General features: G+C 37.6%; 1 long non-coding RNA gene across 1 annotated transcript in view; it reads right to left on the bottom strand.

Annotated features, from left to right (window-relative positions):
* The window catches only part of LOC309656972, a 180,731-nt gene that overhangs the window by 37,042 nt on the left and 123,275 nt on the right, over window positions 1-20,414 (bottom strand). The window contains exon 3 of the long non-coding RNA XR_014261643.1: window positions 13,099-13,159. This is a non-coding gene — a long non-coding RNA (uncharacterized lncRNA). The remainder of the gene's footprint in view (window positions 1-13,098; window positions 13,160-20,414) is intronic.

Genomic DNA, 20,414 nt, shown 5'->3' with positions numbered 1-20,414 from the left:
GGCAAATAGGTATAAATCAGCAACTTTTACATCTCCTCCAACTTGACTCCTTTGAAAAAGACGTAAAAACTCTGTAGTTCAATTAGCAACCAAGCCCCACTTTATCCAAGGAAAAGGGCCCAGGATACAGAGCTGGGGAACGGGGATCAGAGTACAGAGAAATAAACACATTTCAGAAAAAGCTTGTGAGTAGCATGTATGAATTAGCTTCTCCAATTAAGTCCAATGACAGGTTAATTTTAGTCTGTGGATGCTGGTTTTAATTATCCTCAATAACACTAAACGTTTGTGGTTCAGGATCAATGTACAGCCCCCACTGAAGACTCCTAACCCATCAATGGAGAAACAGCAGATCAGCCTTTGAGACTCCCTGGCGCAAGTAATTAAACATAATGATAGAATCCTTGTGAGATTTTGCAAGGAACCTCTTAGAATGTAAAATGAGTATATAAAATGTGAGAAGAGGATCTTCCAAATTATGGTATATTTTAATTGGAAGTAAGATTTTGGAATGGCAATGTCTAGGATAATAGACATTAAATCAAGGTAGAAACTATAACATTAAACCATCTGTTTTAATCTATTAAAAGACCAAGTCAAGGATTGCATTGAAAGACTTGGTGGGCAAAAATTAAGCTATAAAGCTTGAATAAAAAGAAAATCAATATTTTAAAGTAGACTTCATGGTAAAAAGTATTAGGGGAGATTAAGATTAATAATATATAATGATGAAGTTCCTGTCTTGCTGATTATACATAATTAAACCATTACACTGAACAGGAGAGTAACAAAAGCCAAAAATCCACAACTTTGAAGTATAAGAATAAGGAAAAAATTGACAAACCTAATTGCTCTTTATCTTATAACTTACAAGTTGGAAAAGCATTAAAAAAAAATCCCACACATCCCTACACATGGCATCAAAGAAACTTCTCTTTATCCCATGATCATATAAAAGAAAGAAATATAATCTCAAAATGAAAACATTAAAGAAAACTTTTCCAACTATATTCTCTGAAAGCAGAAATGGATGGTATGTTTTATATTAACATAAAACCCCAGGAATTTCAGATTGAAAAACACTTCCCTAAGTAATTAGTGATTTGAGAAAGGAACCCAGCCTATTTAAAGAATTAAAAACACTACAAATTATGCAATTTGGCCAAAGCAGTCTTCTGTCATGATAAAAGCATTTAAACTTATCATAGATAAATGAACAAAGCATTCAACTTAAGATTTCAGAATAATCAACGAAAGAGCAAATATCAATAATAAATATAAGATGGCCTAAATAATTCTAAATTTTACATCTTAAAAAGTAGAAACAAAAATCTAAGACAAAACTGCTGATAAATATTGAAAAACATGAGAACAAAAGTTTGAGACACATAATAAAATTTTAAATGTTATAGCAACATGTTATTTCCTCATAAGAAAAATAGAAAACCTCAATCATGTACAATTTGAAATTAGCCCAAATTAACAAAGCAAACGTCTGTGCTTGTTTCTTAAGTAAAATAGTTTTATTTAGGAAATTCTATCCAAAACATACCTTTTATGACATTAACTCATATATTTTACATATAATGTTCATGCATACAGACATTCATAACTTTATGCATAAAGAAAAACTATCATGAGATCTGCTGTAACCTAGGCTAAGAAATGTAAAATTTTGAGAGATAAATATGAAATGAAGAGACTAACTCTTAGCTGAACAGACTAAAATTGATTTTTATTTCCTTCAAGTTAATTTGCACATTTAACAAAATCCCAACAGAAATTTTCTGGGAAGTAAACAAAATAATTCTAAATTTTATTAGGCAAAATAATTTTTTTAAAAAAGGCAAGGAATGTTCCATACAAAAAGCCACTAAAATGATAAAAACCTAACAGACTATTTAAAAGCACAACATAGCAATAATGAAGATAGTAATGTTTCAAAAATAAAAACACAGATCAATTGTACTTGGCATTATTTCCCTACCTAGAAAACACCCTCTCCTTTCTTTGTCTGGCTTACCCCTGCTCACCCTCTAAGATCTGGCTCAGACATCTTCCCTCCCAGAAGGTTTCTCTGACTTGCATTCTCGACAGAGCGAGCAGCCCTTTCTCTGTACTCTTAGGGAACCCTGGACATACATCTATCACAGCTTACATTGTACTGAAGCAACCTATCAATTCTTCTGCTCACACCACTAGAATGAGGGCTCAAGAACAAAGGCACAGCTTCCTCATTATTTTATCACCTAAGCCTAGCCCAGTGCCAGGTACCTAAGTAGAAATGGTTGAACAGACCAGAAAACCCAGAAATAGACTCAAGTGCATTTACGAATTTGTCTTATATCAATGTATCACTTCAATCTACCATTTGTTCTTAAGCACCTCAGAACAGAGAGCAAGAACAAGATGGTGATCTCTGCATTCATTCAGCTCACAAGTGGGCAAACTTGACAATGAAACAAACAGCTGCAGATATGAAATAAACAATAATGAGGTGTACATGGTGCCAGGGAAGCAGGTAGGTGGAATGCCATTACAAACCAATAGAAAAAGTACTGATTATTTGATTGTTACTAGGAAAACTGATCGGCAGTTGTTTTGGCGAGAAGTTTCAGATTCCCACCTTAAAATACCTCCAGTGGATCAGAGTTAAATATTTTTGTTCATCTAGTATCTATTGAATGTTTATTCTCTTCTAAATGAATAACACACACTACTTGCCTGTGAATATCTCAAGAGTCTAGAGATGGACAGAAATATAAAAAGGCCAATTACAACATAATATGGAAGAGCTGTGGAAAAGATTAAAAAAAAAAGGAAATTGACCAGCAACCTACCTATGATTTGAGGAAGGATGACCAAAGAAATTGCCAAGAGGAAAGACTAGCACATTCAAACATGCAACTCTCTAAGTTCTTGCTTCTCTCACACCACGCCACACAGAGAACTCTTTTTAAAACAGTAAAATAGTAGCAGTAAATAAGAGAAACGGTTAAAAAGTATGTGCTCATAGGAACTCATGCAAATTAATAAGAAAACCATCAAGACATCACTAAATAAATGACCCAATAATAAGCATGTAATCCACACAAACAAAAATATACACTCTTTTTTTCCATTCTAAGACATTGGAAGATGTAACACAGAATGAATAACTGCTTTTCAAGAAAAACAAAGGAACTTGCCTACCTTTTCTATCAAAAAGGAAAGGTGAGACAAATACACATCTCTGCATTGGTGCAGTGGAGAGGACACTGGTATGTATTTTCAGAAAGTAATTGGTCAGTAGTTTTAAAGAGTCATAAAATTCTTCATACCCTTTGGCCCAGTAATCCCATCTTCAAACTTCATCCAAGCAACAATATTTGAAGAGGAAAAAGTTGTTAGCGACAGCGATAAACATTGCAACAGGATTTAAAGATGGGAAAAATTAGCAGCACTACCTAACCCGTTGAAAGGGAGGGCTACTTAGATCATGGTTAGTTCAACTTTATGGACTAGCATGCTGTCTTTAAAAGCATTGTGAGGATTTTACAGTAAAGCAAATTATAATGTTGAGTGTGTAAGATGATGTATACACCTGAATCAAGACTTCTAGGGAAACTGAAAATGAAGCAAGCTGATTTATTTAGATGGTGGTACTGTAGCTGTAGTTTTCTTATTATCATTTTTGTGTTCATGTTTGTATAATAAACTTTTTCAAAAAAGACTAGTGTCTGCTCTTTTTCTGTAAAACAGAATTAATAACACATACTTTGACCCCACAAATAATTGACAAGAAGGAAAATGTATAGACCCAAAATTGTTTACTGCAGTGTTATTTTTTTTTTTAATTTGGAATTTGCCTTTTTCCCAACAGTAGGGGCAATAGGTAAATAAATCATGGCACGTTCAATCAATGGAATATTGTAAACATTAAAATAATTTTGGAAACCATAGGACAATATCACATGTTTAAAATAAGTCAAAAAGACCTATGATTACATGAAAGCTAACTGCAGCTGTGAAAAGATAGATATGTATTGTTAAGGATGAAAAGGAACCACTAACAATTTTAAGTTACATTGTTAAGGTGATATGAATATGGTTGCTTATTTCTGTTTTCCTAAACTTTCTTAAGTACAGTGACTTTTTAATAGCTAATTTTGTAAAATGGACAAACAGAAATCAGTTTCAAGCTTAGCCAAAGAAATTATTAATTTGCAATTTTCAGTCCATTTCTTCAAGTCTACCAATGGGTCAAATTTGAAAAAACCTCTGAACACAGAGAACCCTAGGGATTTAAGGTGGTCTCTCCTTCCATTTCACATATTCTCATTTTTTTATGAGATCTTTGAAAATGTTCTTCTGGGCCCTGTGAGGGTTACAGAGCTCAACTATGGATTTGACATCAAAGAACAGACCACACATCTAAGCCTTATTTGGGCACCAAGATTGTAGGAACTTGGCTCCCCTGCTGGACTTCAAGTAAGGACCAGGTGAGGAAGAGCCCAAACCTTCCTCTTTTTAAGAGATTTGAGGGGGGAACCCAGAGAAAACTTTTACCACAACTTGGAATTTATAGCTACCTTAAATTGTGAGGATAATAATTGATACAGTCCAGTCCTGGACACTCTTTCTGATCAATGCTCTCTTCATTTACTCTCCTCCCTCAAACTACCCCAAATTCCTCCTGCCTCAACATTCTAGGTTTGTTTTGTCAAGTTAGACCTTATATTCTCTGATTTCAAGTGGTTTCATACAGTCTTAATACATCTTGAATCCATCCCTCCCATGATTTCTAGGCTTCATAACCCACCTTCCTTAGCTCCCATGATACTGCAATTCATGATTCCTCCTTCAACATCTGACTTCTCCTCTCTGTAATAGACTCCATCATAGATAACCCACCAAGGTCCTCAGAACCCGATAATTAATCCCTTCCCCAGTACTATAGACAGTTACCACAGGGGTTCTTCTCTACTCTTTAAAAGTGAATTATCTGTCATATACTATAATCTGACCCAACTAGTTTATATTCCTTAATCTTTCCCTCTCTAGCCAAATAGGTATTCTCCAATAAAATTATATTTCTTAATAAGAAAAGAGATAAACATAGAGTGATGGGTACAGATACAGAGGAAGGGCATTGGTTTGGCTGTCAACTAAACCTGTGTCTGAGCTAGACCGGTGTCTAAGACCAGGTTCCCTCATAAAGAATGCCAGTAAATTCTGATCTCAATAATCTTATCCATCCCCACTCAGTTCTTTTCTTTAGATTTCCTTAACATTGTGTGTATAGTTTACTCTTTTCCTTGAAGGAAAAATATTCCTTCATCTCTCCTGTGTCACGTACAGACCCAGATTTGTTCTCTCGACCCTGCCCACCTCAAGAAAATTCACCACCCAAATTCTTGAAAACAGTCTATACTCCCTTCTTCAGTTTGCACACTTATAGTCTTCAATCTAATTTTTGTCCCTAGGTCTAATATGATGTTGATCTCTAAAAAGGTCACCACTGACCTCCTAGTGGTCAAATCAGGTTTTCCAGTGGCTATTTCTCCATTTTGACCCCATCCAGTCCTGAGTCCACACTCTTAAGACCATGATGATGGCTACATAGCATCCACTTACCCGTCTTATTTCCTTCCAGAACCCCATGTGGCTCAGGCACCCAGCCTGCCCCATGACATCCACATGACTCCAGGAAACAGGAAATTTTACCAATAAATAATGGATAAATTAAACCAAAGCACCTACAACTCCTTAGTCTTTATTTTCCATTTTGATGAAAATTTGATGATTTCATAGTATCCCAGACAGATCTCTGACATATGTTTCAAAATTTGCACTACTGACTTCATTCCTCTGACAGCTCTATCAAGTTTCTGAGTTACAAAAACATTTCCACAGAGAAACAGAAAGGGGTCCGTGCCCAAGTCCTTCACCATAATGTTAAGTTTATACCACCAGCCTTTCCTCATACTTTCTCCTTGCCTTTGACTCTTCTTTAGCTCTTGTTTCTCTTTGGACATCAGTCTTTCTTTGTCTATACAACGAGTACAGTTGGCATAAAGGCAGTGACCTTTCTTTTAAGCTTTTTTTTCCTGCCTCTGCCAAACAGGGTCTTCACATGAATTGCCAAATAATCCTTTTAAATTATCCAACTTAACTGTCACAGTAACTTTATAAAATAAGCAGGACACATATTTCATCTTGCAAATGGGGAAACTGAGTCCCAGAAAGACTCAGTGACTATCCCAGTTTACATGCCCAGCAGAGGAAGATCTAGAGTCTCTTCAGTGCATTTATGTTTACTGAGCACCAACCACATGCAAGGGGTTCCAGGCCCAAGTACCACTGCTCCTTCAAAATGTGGCACATCAACCTTGTTTCCTGTCTGGCCATTAGTTAGTTATGTGACTGTGACAAGTCTTGAGTCTTGCCTCCTTCCTCTGTAAAATGAAGGTGTCCATTGAATGATCTCCACTAGTCCTCCCATCTAGTGATCTCACATAGTGTTCTGTATGTTATTTCTCATCAGACTGGCCAGTTCTGAATGGGACAGGACTAGCCCATCCATTCACTGGCCAAGTAATTAATGAACATGTGCTAAGTGCTGGCCATGCTTCAAGGTGTTTGGGGATTATAATAAACAAGACAGGCATGGCCTCCATCGTCATGGAGTTTATAATCTAGTGGGAAGGGGCAATGCAAAAATATGTAATACAGATAATTTCCAGACACTGGAAATCGTTAACAGTAATAGTAGTAACAGAATTAAACTCCTCCCTGAGGAAGGTGATATCTGAGCTGAGATTTCATCAGAAATCAGGCACACAAAGGACTAGTAGAAGGGCACTCCAGCAGAGGAAACAAAGTTCTTAGAAAAGTGAGGTCATTAATTTCATTACTTAGAAAGACTGAACATTCAACTACTTTGCTCTTCTTCATTTTCTTCTGTGAATTAGACATACGGAATGTAATTACTTTCTTTTACCTGATGGAAGAGTATGAATATTATCTTTCCCTCCAGGACAGAACACTCTTTTTAGGTACTAAGGATGGCTTCTTTAATTGACCATCAAGGACTCTAATGAAAAAAACAAAGGGTACAGGGAGAGGCCAACAAGAAGGGAGAGTACAGAGATTCTGTGAGGTTAATAAGAAGGGAACAGAAGTCAGAGAATTCAGAGATCACTAGTAGCAGACCCCTCACAGTACACCATGCCAAGGAGAGGCCAAAATTTCCAAAAACACGTTATGCCATACCAGGGATTGGAGGCTGGGCTCCAGGGACCAGAATCCCCCACTTCAGCAAAGATTCCTATGCTTCAACATCCAGTCAATGTGATGTACTGAGCTGACATTTTAATGCCCACACTCTGATCTAAACACATATCAAGTGATATCTAAAACAAGATAAACATAGCATAAAGCAGAAACTGATGAAAATTCAAAGCATGTGAGACGAAAGTTTTGGAGTTGCTGATGCCCAGGACCAGAAGCAGACAGAGGCTGTCTGTGGGCAATACCCTCACTGCTTAAAACTAAGGAAGGAAGGATGAAAGAAGAGGGGGGAAAGCTTGCAGCATAATAGGTAATGAGAAGCTTCCTGCCTACAGCATAAAGAGAATTAGATACAGCCTCATTACAAGCACCTGGAAGTATCCAATATTTCCCTGATGTTGCTCTGGGGGAGAAGACTTAGCAAGTAATGTAAAACTTATTTCTAGACTCAGGTCCTAGACAACTCAGATAAAAATATCATTTCAGTCGAAGAAAACCACCAAAACAGAAATCTGAAGCTGAGGTGGGGGCGGAGGGTAGGGAATCAAAACATATGAATGAAACTAAGAGTAAATAGGTGAGCAATAAGCCAACAACTTAAAATTTTCAATCCAGATGAATTAATATTATAGAATAGTCTGGAAAAGATTTTCATATAAGTGATTATCTTCAAAACAAAAACATCCTTAAAATGGAAAAACAGATATGAAGCTAAAAAAAGACTTCTATGAAAGTATCAGGTAGAACTTTTGGAAATAAAAATTAGTCACTGACTGAAATAAAAAGTTAATAGAAAAGATAAACTCTGGAATGGACACAGTCAAAAAGAGAGGCAGCAAATTGGACATTGGTATTAAAGAATTCAGCTAGAGTGTAGCGTGAAAAAGGAGTAATTCTTAAAGTATTAAGAAGGATGGAGATTAGATGCAGAAGTACAAATATATGCTTAATTGGAGTGTCAGAAGAATAGAAGATTTGTTGGAGAAGGAATATTAAAAAAGATACACTAAGGATTTTCTAGAATAAAAGATAAACAAGAGTTATCAATTTTAACATACACTCAGAGTACTGAGCAAGATAAATAAAAATAAATTTATAGACATTTAAATAAAACTGCAGAAATTACGTATAAAGAGAAAATCTTAAAAGCTATCTGAGAAGGGAGAAAAGAGTTATAACCCACAAGGCGATAACACTGATATAAACACAATCAGCTTGTATCATTTAAAGTGCTAGCGGAACATAATTATCAAGATAAAATGGTTTACACAGTTAAACTATCATTAGACATAGAGCAGGAAAAAATGTACACACACACTATATATGTGTATGCATATGTGTATTATGTGTGTATATATGTATATATATATATATATACACACACACACACACATATGTGTGTGTGTGTGTGTATATACATATAGGATGATGGGAAACCCTCTAGAACAGTGGTCTCCACCTTTTTTGGCATCAGGGACCAGTTTCATGGAAGACAATTTTCACATGGACGGAGGTGGGGGGGATGATTCGGGTGGTAATGCAAGCCATGGGGAGCGATGGGGAGCGATGGAGAGTGGCAGATGAAGCTTCCCTCCTTCGCCTGCCTCTCATCTCCTGCTGTGCGACCCGGTTCCTAACAGGCCGCGGACCAGTACTGGTCCATGGGCTGGAGGTTGGGGACCCCTGATCCAGAAGACCTTTCTGGAAAAGCTACCAAATGATGAACTCATAGAAGAATAAAAGTTACCATAGAAGGATTAAAAAAAAAAAAGGCAAGAAAGTAGAAAAAAAAGGAGCAAAGAACAGATGATTCAATTACAAAATGGCTAAAGGATTCAAATAAACATTTCTCTGAACAAGATATAAAAATGAACAGTAAGCACTTGAAAATATGTTCAATATCATTAGTCATTAGAGAAATGTAAACCAAAACCCACAATGAGATACCATTTCACACCTAATAGAATGGCTATAACAGATAGACAATAGCAAGTATTGGTAATGATGTGGAGAAATTGGAACCCTCATATGTTGCTGGTGAGATGGCACCTTGGAAAACACTGTGGCAGTTTCTCAAAATATGTGGTAAATATTTGTACAAGGGAATATTATTTGGCAATAAAACAGAATGAATTACTGATACATGCTACAACGTGGATGAATGATAACATTACGCTAAATGAAAGAAGCAAGACACAAAAGGCCAAATATCATGATTCCCTTTATATGAAATGTCCAAAATAGGCAAATCTATAGAAACAGAAGTTAAGTTAGTCAGTGGTTGATAGAGGTTAGGGGAAAGAAGAAAGAAGAGAGACTGCTAATGTATATGGAGCTTCTTTTTGAGGTAATTAAAATATCCTGGAATTAGATGGTGGTGATTGTTGCACAACTGTGAATGTACTAAAAGCTACTAAACTGTATACTTCAAAAGTGTGACTCTTGTGCTTTGTGATTTATCTCTCAATAAAATTATGATTTAAAAAGTTTGAGAGTGGTTGGCTATAGGTAAAATAGTATTTATATGGAAATGTATAATCTTAATGGTATATAATAGAAAAGAAGGAATCCAGAAATCTAAATATGTAACCATCTACCTCAAGAAGTTAGAGTAAGAAAAGCAAATCAAACTTAAGACAGACATAAAGATAAAAACAGAAATCAATAAAGTAGATACAAACATACACAGAGAAAAGTCAGAAAAGTTTTTTCTCTGAAAAGATTAATAAATTGATAACCCCTTACAAAATTAATTAAGGAAAAAAGAGAGAAGACACAAATTAACAATATTTAAAGAAAAACAGGTTATTACTACAGAGTCTTCAGACATGAAAAACTTCACCAGAGGATATTATGAATGACTTTATACCAATAAATTTGACTATCTGGATGAAATGGGAAATTCCTCAAAAATGCAATTTACCAAAGCAGACAAATAGAAATAGAAATTTTGAATAACTAAATATCTCTTAAAGAAATTGAATCTATTATGTGAAAACTTCCTAGCAAGAACTCTCAAGGCCCAGAAGTTTTCACCAGTGAATTCTAAACATCCAAGGAAGAAATAACTCCAATATTTTGCAAAACTTTCTAGAAAATATTAATGATAGGAAGGTAACTTCACTCTTTTTTTGAGGCCAGCACAACCTATTATATTTCCAAACTATAACAAGGAATTTACAAGAAAAATAATTATAGACAAATCTCTTTCAGGATGATAGATGCAAAAATTCTTAGCAAAATATTTCTAATTCTATGCCACCAAAAGCATAAGCAACAAAATAAAAAGACAGATGAATTAAACTTCATCAAAATTAAAAACATTTATGCAAAGGACACTATCAAGAAAGTGGTAAGACAACCCAAAAAACAGGAAAAAATGTTTATAAATCATAAATCTAATAAGGGCCTAGTACCCAGAATATACAAACAATACCTACAGCTGAAAATCAACAAACCACCAACCTTATTTTAAAATGGGTAAACAGTTGAATAGACATTTCTCTAAGAAAATAATAAAATCACCAATAAGCACATAAAAAGATGCTAAACATCACAGTCATTAAGGATATGCAAATCAAAACCACAATGCAATATCACTTCATACCCACTAGAATGACTATGCTCAAAGAAATAGAAAATAGTAAGTGAAGTTGTGAAGATATTGGTACCGTCATGCGCAGCTCAAGGGAATGTAAAATGGTGCAGCCACTGGGGAAAACAGTCTGGTGGTTCCTCAATACTTTCAACATATACTTACCATACAAATCCTAGGTATATTCCAAAAAGAATTAAAGAGGTTTTCAAATAAAACTTGTACACAAAAATTTATAGCATCATTATTCATGATAGCCAGAAGATGTAAACAACCTAGGTGTCCATTAACTGATGGAGAAACAAAATGTAGTATATGCATACAATGGAATATTACACAGCCATATAAAGTACGGATACATGATACAACATGGACCAACCTTGAACATGGTATGTTAAGTGAAAGAAGCCAGTCACAAAGAACCACATATGATTCCATTTATATAAAATGTCCAAACAGACAAATCCATATAGCCAGAAAGTAGACTACTGGTTGCCAGGAGCTAAAGAGTAGGGGGAATGGGATGTGACTGTTTAATGGGTACAGGGTTTCCTTTTGGGGTGATGAAAATGTTCTAGAGCTAGACAATGGTGATGGTTGCACAACATTATAACTGTATTAAATGCCCCTAAATTTTATATTTTTTAATGGTTTAAATGGTGAATTTTCCATTATATTAAGTATACCACAATTTAAAAATGCAAATTGATTCTAGTAATACATGAAGAGGCAAATATCAGGATCAGATGGAGTTAATTCCAGCTATGCAAAAACGTTTTAACATTTAAAAAGAAATCAATGTAACTCACCATACTATCTGGAAAAAAAGAGGAGAAAGAGAGAGAGAAAGCATTTCATTATCTGATAGATTCAGAAAATTAATTCAAATGTAACTTTGTGATAAAGTTAATAAGAGAGTTCAGCAAGTTTCCTGGATATACGATTATGAAAAAAAAAAAGAAGAATGTTCTATACATTAGCAAAAGACAGTTAGAAAATTTAATAGGATGAATTATCCCATTTAACCTAGTAACAAGATCTGTGAATTACTTAAATATAAATCTCACCCAAAATATATTAATCCTACCTGAAGAAAATGACCAAATTTTATTATAGAATATAAAAATTTTGAATAAATGGAAAGATATTCCTTGTTAGTACATGGGTAGATTCACTATCATTAAAAAGTCTATTTTTTCCAAAGTAATCTATTAATTCTCAATGCAATTTTGATAAAAATCCTAGAGTTTCTTATGGAACTTGATAAGGTGATAGTAGAGTTTATAGAAGATAATGGGCGAAGAATATCTAAAACAATTTTGAAGAATAACAAGTCAGAAGAACTCTCCCTAGCAGAGAGAAAGAGCTACTCTGAAGCTATAAGTGATTAAAATAGTGCTTTTTTGAACCAGAGATAGGCAAATAGACCAGAGGAACAGAATAGAGAGCCCAGAAGCAAACGCATACATAAATGAAAAATTGCAGTATGACAGAAGTGGCATTGCAAACTGCTGGGAAAAGATGGTGTATTCAATAAATGATGTTGGGGAAATTGTTTCCTGTATGGAAAAATAGAATCAAATTGCATTTATACCTCAGAACATTTCCTGAAATATATTTTAAATAGATGAAAATCTAAATGGGAGCAGCAAACCTTAAAACATTTAGCAGAAACTATCAGAATGTGGTTTTCTTTCAACAGGATAGAAGGGATTTCTTAGATAATGGTTACAATAAAAGACTTGCAAATTTGATTTGTTTAAAGATTAAAACTTCTATGCAACAAATAATTTCATAAAGTAAAAATACAAGCCACAGACTGCAAAGAGATATTAAAAGCCATTTACTCAACAAAAAACTGGCATGAAGAAAATGTGAACAACTCATAAAATGTAAAAGACAACCCAACAGAAAGAAAAAAGGGGGAGCGCAAAGGAAATGCACTGAAGAAGAAACCATAAGGACCAGTACATATAGGACGAGATGCTCTACCACACCAGGAGTACAGGAAATGCAAATTCAATCTACAAATACATAGCATCGCATACTTTTCAGATTGGCTGGAAATAGGAAATCTGACAATAACAGGGGTGAACAAGGATGAGTTCTCACACACAGGCAGTAGGAAGTAATGTGATACACTCACCTTGGGAAGCAAGCTGGCAGTAAAGATCACAATGCTGTAGATGTACCTGCCCTTTAACACAGCAAATCCACTGCTAAGTACTCACCCAAGAGAAAACCGCACACATCAAAATGAGACTCGCATGAAGACAGTTACTAAGCATGGGTCTGTCATAGGAAAACAGAAGAGGAGAAGAATATATCCATCAATATATGTCAATGGGTGGGTACATAAATTATAGTATTTTTGATATGAGTATACTTACTCAGTTGAGTATATTACAATGAGTATATTACACAGTAGTTAAAATGAGTATATTACACAGCAGTTAAAATGACAGATCCTTGATTAAACATCCCAAAACATAACATTGAGCAAAAAATAAGGATGATATATACAAGATGACAATAGTGAAATAAAAAATTTAAGTACACTAAAGAATACGATTTACCATTTTTTAATACCTGCATATGTTTTTAGAAAATATAAAAATATGGATAGTTGGATAGGAAGGATTCTCAGCAACTCTAGGATTGTATTTACTTCTGGTCAGGGGCAGGGGTAGGGTGAAAAATGAGCTCGAACTATATTTGTATGGCTTGGCTTCTTAAAAAAACAAAATAGCTAAAGCAAATATAACAAAATATAAGGTCTGGTAAATCTGGATGGGTATTTTTACATAAGCCTCTGACCTTTAGAGAAACGTCTGAAACAAAGTTCCCCTGTATCAACCATGTCTTGATTTTCGAGTTCCCCTGTTTTTGTCAGCATTAGAGGAACATGGCCTCAGAGTTGGAATTAGATTAATATAAATAACATCTTCAAGCTATTCTTTATAAAACTCTATTATAGACTCTATGCCTACTATACATGCCTATCATGGAAGTAGGAAATAAACAGTAACTCACAGAGAAAATGCACCAGATTTAGTCCTAAACGTATTCGTGGCAGCCTATCAGTGAGAAAAGCTGGAAACCACACCAAGGTCCAGCATCAGGGAATAATAAAGTATCATGGGACGACTACACTACAAAACCATGTTTTTTAAGAACATGAATGACATGAAACAGTAAGCAGCAAATCTTACAACTTTATGTGTAAAATTAACTGAAAAACATATGATGCAGAATTAAAGCACGAGCATATTTTGAACCATGTAGACACATTTATAGAAAAAAAAAAAAAGGCCTAGAAAGATCCCTCAAGCTCTTAGTGTTTTTTCCTTCTAGTTCACTGTTATCTACTTTCCCAAACTTTTTCAAATGTGCATTTATTATTTTTACATTTACAAATAAATACATTAAAGACACATTAAAATGGAGAAAAGCGATATACCTCTTTCCTAATATAAAAAGAAATTATAGTTTACCAAAGACACTTTTCTCTGTGTCTCAGACGTTAACTGGTATTTTCTCTTCTGTTTTGACACATGCCGCATCTGCTTAAAGTTTTAATCTTGATAAGAAATATGATAGGCTGCTCATTTACCTAGACATTAGGATGCACAGCCTGAGGCATCACCCTCTATTCTGGTAAAGAGAACCATTCTTTAGTCTTATCTTCACAGGAACTCTCACTGAGCTTCCCAGCTAAACTCTGGCATCCTGGCAGGTGGATACCTCAGTACTAAAAAATTCAGCACTTGGAAATGTTAGTGTTATTCTTTAAAAGAAGAAAATGTAAACTGAAGAATCTAATTAGGTAAGAGTGGGGTTGCCTCTCCTCAGCTGTTCTCTTAGAAATATACAAAAAAAAAAAAAAAAACAAGAGAGAGAAAGAAAGGAAAGAAGCAAGTGGAAGAAAGGGGGTGGGCTACGGTTAGGTGCAGACCAGATCAACTATCATAATTCAAATGATGGTTTGAATTCAAAACTCACTGGTTACAATTGCAAGGCAGAGACTGCAGCAAACACTTCATTTAAAATTAATAAGAGAATGAGGGCATCATAAGGAGATTAAGAAACGGATTTGAAGTCAGTTCAGATTGGGGTGGTTGTGACCAGGAGACTCATTTGATACCCTGGGACTCTGTTTCCTCGCCTGTGAAATGGAACTTTAATAATCACAAAGTGAACATTTGCTGTTTCTGGTCTGTCCAGCATTGGTGCCTTGAGGAGCCTTCCCTTCCCTAGTCCCTGTGGTTCTGGAAGGGCTGCCAGCCACAGGCTTCTGCATGGAAAAGAAGCCTTGCTACTGTCAGCACCCATTCCCCTGGCTGCCGTAATCCATCCTGGGGTCAATACGTCAGCCAAGGCTGGCCAGCTAGAGCCCTTCTGTGAGATTGTTCAATTTGATGCTGCAGGAGAAAAAAAAAAAAAAAAAGAGGTCTTGTCTTTGGATCATGAGTCTGGAAATAAGGTGCCATTTTCCTAGCCACACAGAGAAAGACTAGCTGCAGTCAGAAAGAATAAAGACAATACACACATAGAAGGGGAGAGATTGAGAGAGATCGCGAGTGAGGGCAAGAGAGGCAGGAGGCAGGACCGAGGGATGGGGGACAACAGGGAGTAAAACATCTAATAGCAGTGGGAGAACTAGAGTGTTAAATGAGGAGGAAAAGCTGGAACAAGAACAAGCTGTGGAGATGAGAGAGAAAATTTAAATGCTGGAGATCACGAAGAGAACAAGAGGATGTGAGCCACAGAGATGAGAGAGAGAAGAGGAGATTCGATTAAGGGAAAAGAAAGGGGCCAGAGAAAGGAGGGGTTGTAGGTAGTGGAGAGAAGGGGAGAGAACAAGGGATAGAGGCAGATAACCTGAGAGATAGAGATGGAGGGAAAGGTGGGGAGAGTGAGAACGTAGAGCAAACTCAAAAACCTCCTGTGCACTCACTGCATACAGAATCAAACCTGGAACTCCTTTCTGGCATTCCAAGTATGTGATGCTTGATCTGTATCCACCTTTCCAGCCTCATTTCCCTCTATTCCTACCATCCCACGTGTCTTCTTGAGTTTTGGGAACACACTCTGACCTTTTCCACCTCTTTGCCCTTGGCTCCTATTGCCTCAGTCTAGAATGCTCTCCCCCCACTTCCATTCCCATTTGGACATATTAACCTTGTTCTGGTGTGACAATTCAAATAGATCACCTCCAAGAAGTCTTCTGAGATATCCTAGTGGGAATTAATTCTTTCTCTAAAAACCACCTGATAATATTACTTCATTTTGGTACTCATATGCCTGGTATGCCTCCACTAGTTGGAAGATTTAGAGAATCCTTTTAAGCCCCTTCCACTAAAATTCCAGGTGCTTTACACATAGAAATTGCCCAGTAAGTGTTGGTTGTATTCACCTAAACAGCTCAGGAGCTGTTGACATTGTCATAGAGTGGTTCCCCCAAAATATCACCCAAACAACCTGATACAACAAAGTAGAATTTCTTCTTACTGTAGGAAGTGAGAACACTACCTTCAAAGAGTCTTCATATCCTCACAAATGAAGAAGGGCAAACTGGGGAAGTTTATGATATTTGAAGTCTACTGAGAAACATGTCTTTCAATGTGGGAAGCTTGGTTAGGATTGGGTAAGAATCATGATAAAGTAGTTTGGAAATCGAGGACACAGTATAGTGAGAATTTTGAAGAGGCATGTTCAAAGGGTGTTAGGATGTAAACTTGTTTAATGCTTTTCCCTACTTGAGAGTTGATGGATCTTCAGAATGCACAGTAAAGTTAATTGCAATATTTATTTTCCTGGGCAAGCTTTTTCTGAAACACTAAAGTTAAATTGATGAAGAAAGTATAATAGTAGATTCATGTTAATGTGGATAGTAAGCTGTGTGAGGGGTAGATGGCTTCTTTCTTAGCATCAATGAGAATTTTCCAGGCAACCAGTAACAGCATTTTAAGGATGGATCTCAGAAGAAAAAAGAAGTAAAACATGACAAAACTTCTTTATTGTCCCATCATCCTAAGTCTTTTCCATTAGTCAACTGCCTCATTCTTTTAAATGAGACAGAAACAACTAGAGCAGCACTCTGTGATTCCAACATACAGACCCTACTAGGAAATTTAAATCCAGATATTTTTAGAACTTTCAAGATGCCCCTAAGGTTCTGAATGTGGGAGAAGAACAAGAGAGAATGGTAAAGAATGGAGACTTTTTTGTTATGCCAGGAATGGTACACAAGCTTATTTTACATGTCAAAATTCAGTTCCTAGAGGGCTCTTTTGAAGAGATTCTGAGGCCACCATGTCTGGGCTTAGCAGAAAGAGCAGTATGATTGATTACTGATGTCTGCCAAGGGCCCAGGAAAGGCAGTGGTGGTCTGCATGTTAAGTATTTGCCATTTCTGGGTTATCGAGAAAAGACCAGACTTATTGTTTCACCCCATTCAGATTTTTTGTTTGGTTTTGCTTTGATTTTTGCTTCTCATTCTTCCTGGTAGAGCCACACTAATTCCAAGTGGCCACTGTGTCTTTACTGCCAAAATCTTTGGGTGAAGGCTTTGGAGGGTTCCATGAAAATACAAGTATTATTTCAGAGGAGTAAGACAGTAAAATGTCATTTTTAAAATATGACTCAGCCAGAATAGATTCAGCTGACCTAAATCTTGAGGGAAATGAGGTAAATATGAGGGAAATTAGGTAAATCAGAATATTCTGATAGGGTGGTTATTCAAGATTGTGGAGTAAGAGGATATGGAACTCACCTCCTCCCACAAGTACCTCAAAAATACATCTAAAAATGGAACAATTCCCACAGAACACCTACTGAACACTAGCAGAAGACCCCAAACACCTGAAAGGACAAGAAAGATCTCCACACAACTGGGTAGGGTGAAAGGGAAAAAAAAAAAGAGGAAACTGATGGGACCTGCACCCTTCAGAGGGAGCTGAAAAAGAGGAAAGGTTCCTGCACCCTGGGAAGACCCCACACTGGCAGGGAGATCAGCCGGGACAGAAAGGGAGCTTCAGAGGCTCAGAGGAGAGCACAGCAACTGGTAGGCAGAACAGAGAGAGACTTGCACATTTGACCCATGCCACCACCCTGTGTGCCCCAGCCTGAGATGCACAACTGCAGGTACAGGCAGGGACTGGGTGCTGGAACTCGGGGCTTAGAGGACAGACCCAGGAAGATGACTGCTGTTGGCTGTGCAGAGACAGCCTGAAGGGACTAGCGTGTGGTGTGGCCACAACCATGGTGTGTTCGCAGAAGTCCGGACCCGCCCTAGAAGCAAAGTGCCACTGTTAAGTGGCCTGCAAAGGGAGGGGCAGGGTGGCCATCATGGCTTCTTTCTCCATGTGCCGGCCCCTGCTTCCCCAGGCTCTGGGAGAGTGTACCCCAGCCACTGCCTTGTGGCTCCCACCTCCATGGGCTCTCATGCACCAGCCACCACCTCAGGGGCCCCTGCCTCAGCCGGGTCCCGTGCCCCAGCTGCCACCTCAGCAGGTTCCAGGAGCAGCCATCAGCGGGTTGCCCACTCACAGAGGCAGGACCAAAACTACAGCTAAGCCCCAGGGGCTAAGAGACAGAAGGCAGGGCTGAAATTTCTCCCCACGGCTGCGTGAGCCACAGATTTATACTTCCATCACTGGCTTTGTAAACTGAGTGCCTACAGGACATCTGAGCGGACAGCAAGTGCTCCCCCGACTGGGATGGGTCTAACATTAGCAGCTGTGGACTTTGTGGGTGTGTACACACAGAGGCTGGGCCAGGCCAGGGTCTGAGCTGCCTCCATAGCTCCCACAGTGGGACCAGGTTCATGACTGCTGCAGTCCTGGTGCCTAACTTCAGTGGACCTGTGCTGGTGTCCTTATGAAAACAACGCCTGAGGGACAGGGCCGATTGCCGGCACACCCAAGGTTGAGACAGGGCCAAAGGCAGTGCCAACAACAGTGTACTTTGTGAGCCCACATAACAAGTGACAGGGGACACATCAGAGCACACTCACCAATGAACAGCTCTGGCAGAGGAATACTCTGGCTCCTCTCCCAGTGGGAGTGCTCCAATCCCACCTACCTCACACTGCAGCTCAAAAACGCAGTTTAGAAATGGATCTGGTGTGCTCGCTTCAGCAGCACGTATACTAAAATTGGAACGATACAGAGAAGATTAGCATGGCCCCTGCGCAAGGATGACATGCAAATTCGTGAAGCGTTCCATGTTTTTTGCAGCTCTATTTACAATAGCCAGGACATGGAAACAACCTAAGTGTCCATCAACAGATGAATGAATAAAGAAGATGTGGCACATATATACAATGGAATATTAGCCATAAAAAGAAACGAAATTGAGTTATTTGTAGTGAGGTGGATGGACCTAGAGACTGTCATACAGAATGAAGTAAGTCAAAAAGAGAAAAACAAATACTGTATGCTAACACATATATATGGAATCTTAAAAAAAATAAAGGTCTGAAGAACCTAAGGGCAGGGTGGGAATAAAGACGCAGACGTAGAGAATGGACTTGAGGACACGGGGAGGGGGAAGGGTAAGCTGGGACGAAGTGAGAGAGTGGCATGGACATACATACACTACCAAATGTAAAATAGATAACTAGTGGGAAGCAGCCGCAGAGCACAGGGAGATCAGCTTGGTGCTTTGTGTCCACCTAAAGAGGTGGGATAGGGATGGTGGGAGGGAGATGCAAGAGGGAGGAGATATGGGGATATATGTATACATATAGCTGATTCACTTTGTTATACAGCAGCAACTAACACAACATTGTAAAGCAATTATACTCCAATAAAGATGTTTAAAAAAAGAAATGGATCTGGGGGCTTCTACCCCAACAACTAGGAAACAGACCCAGCCCCTAACAGGGCAGTGACAACCACAGAGCAAAAAGGAGGCCCTGCTCACTAGTCACTCAATATTCAGTGCAGGCTCTGGTCACCACAACATCAGTCAAGCCTCCTATCAAGGGGATAATGGCCAGCATACATTGAGGAAAGAGGTGGCAGTCATCCACACTAAAAATAGCCCTTGCACCAAAAAATATTAAACCCACACAAGCTACACAGGGATGCTCCCACATAAAAATAGCCCTCCAAGACCACAGCAGATAATTGTTTCTCTTAAACTCATACAGCAAGAGAAATATAAGTAAAATGAAGAAACAGAGGAACCTCTCCCAATTAAAAAATCAAGAGAATTCCCCTGAAAGAACAATGAAACAGGCCTCTTCAGTCTAATAGACACTGAGTTCAAAAAGGAGATAATGAAAATACTGAAGGAACTAAGAAGGACTATTGACAGAAAGGCAGATTACTGTAAAAAGGAACTAGAAACTATAAGAAGGAACCAAGAAAAATTAGAAAATTCATTCACCGAGATGAAAGCTGAGCTAAAGTCAATGAATAGCAGAATGAATAATGCAGAAGAACGAATAAGTGATCTGGAAGATAGAATAATGGAAATCACCCAATGAGAATCACAAACAGAAAGCCAAATTAAAAAAAAAAAAGAAAGCAATATAAGA

Source organism: Balaenoptera physalus, assembly GCF_965194825.1.
Source record: "Balaenoptera physalus genome assembly, chromosome: 3".
NCBI classification, from domain to species: domain Eukaryota; kingdom Metazoa; phylum Chordata; class Mammalia; order Artiodactyla; family Balaenopteridae; genus Balaenoptera; species Balaenoptera physalus.
Note: the sequence above shows the minus strand (reverse complement) of the source record. Positions and strands in the feature narration are given on the sequence as shown.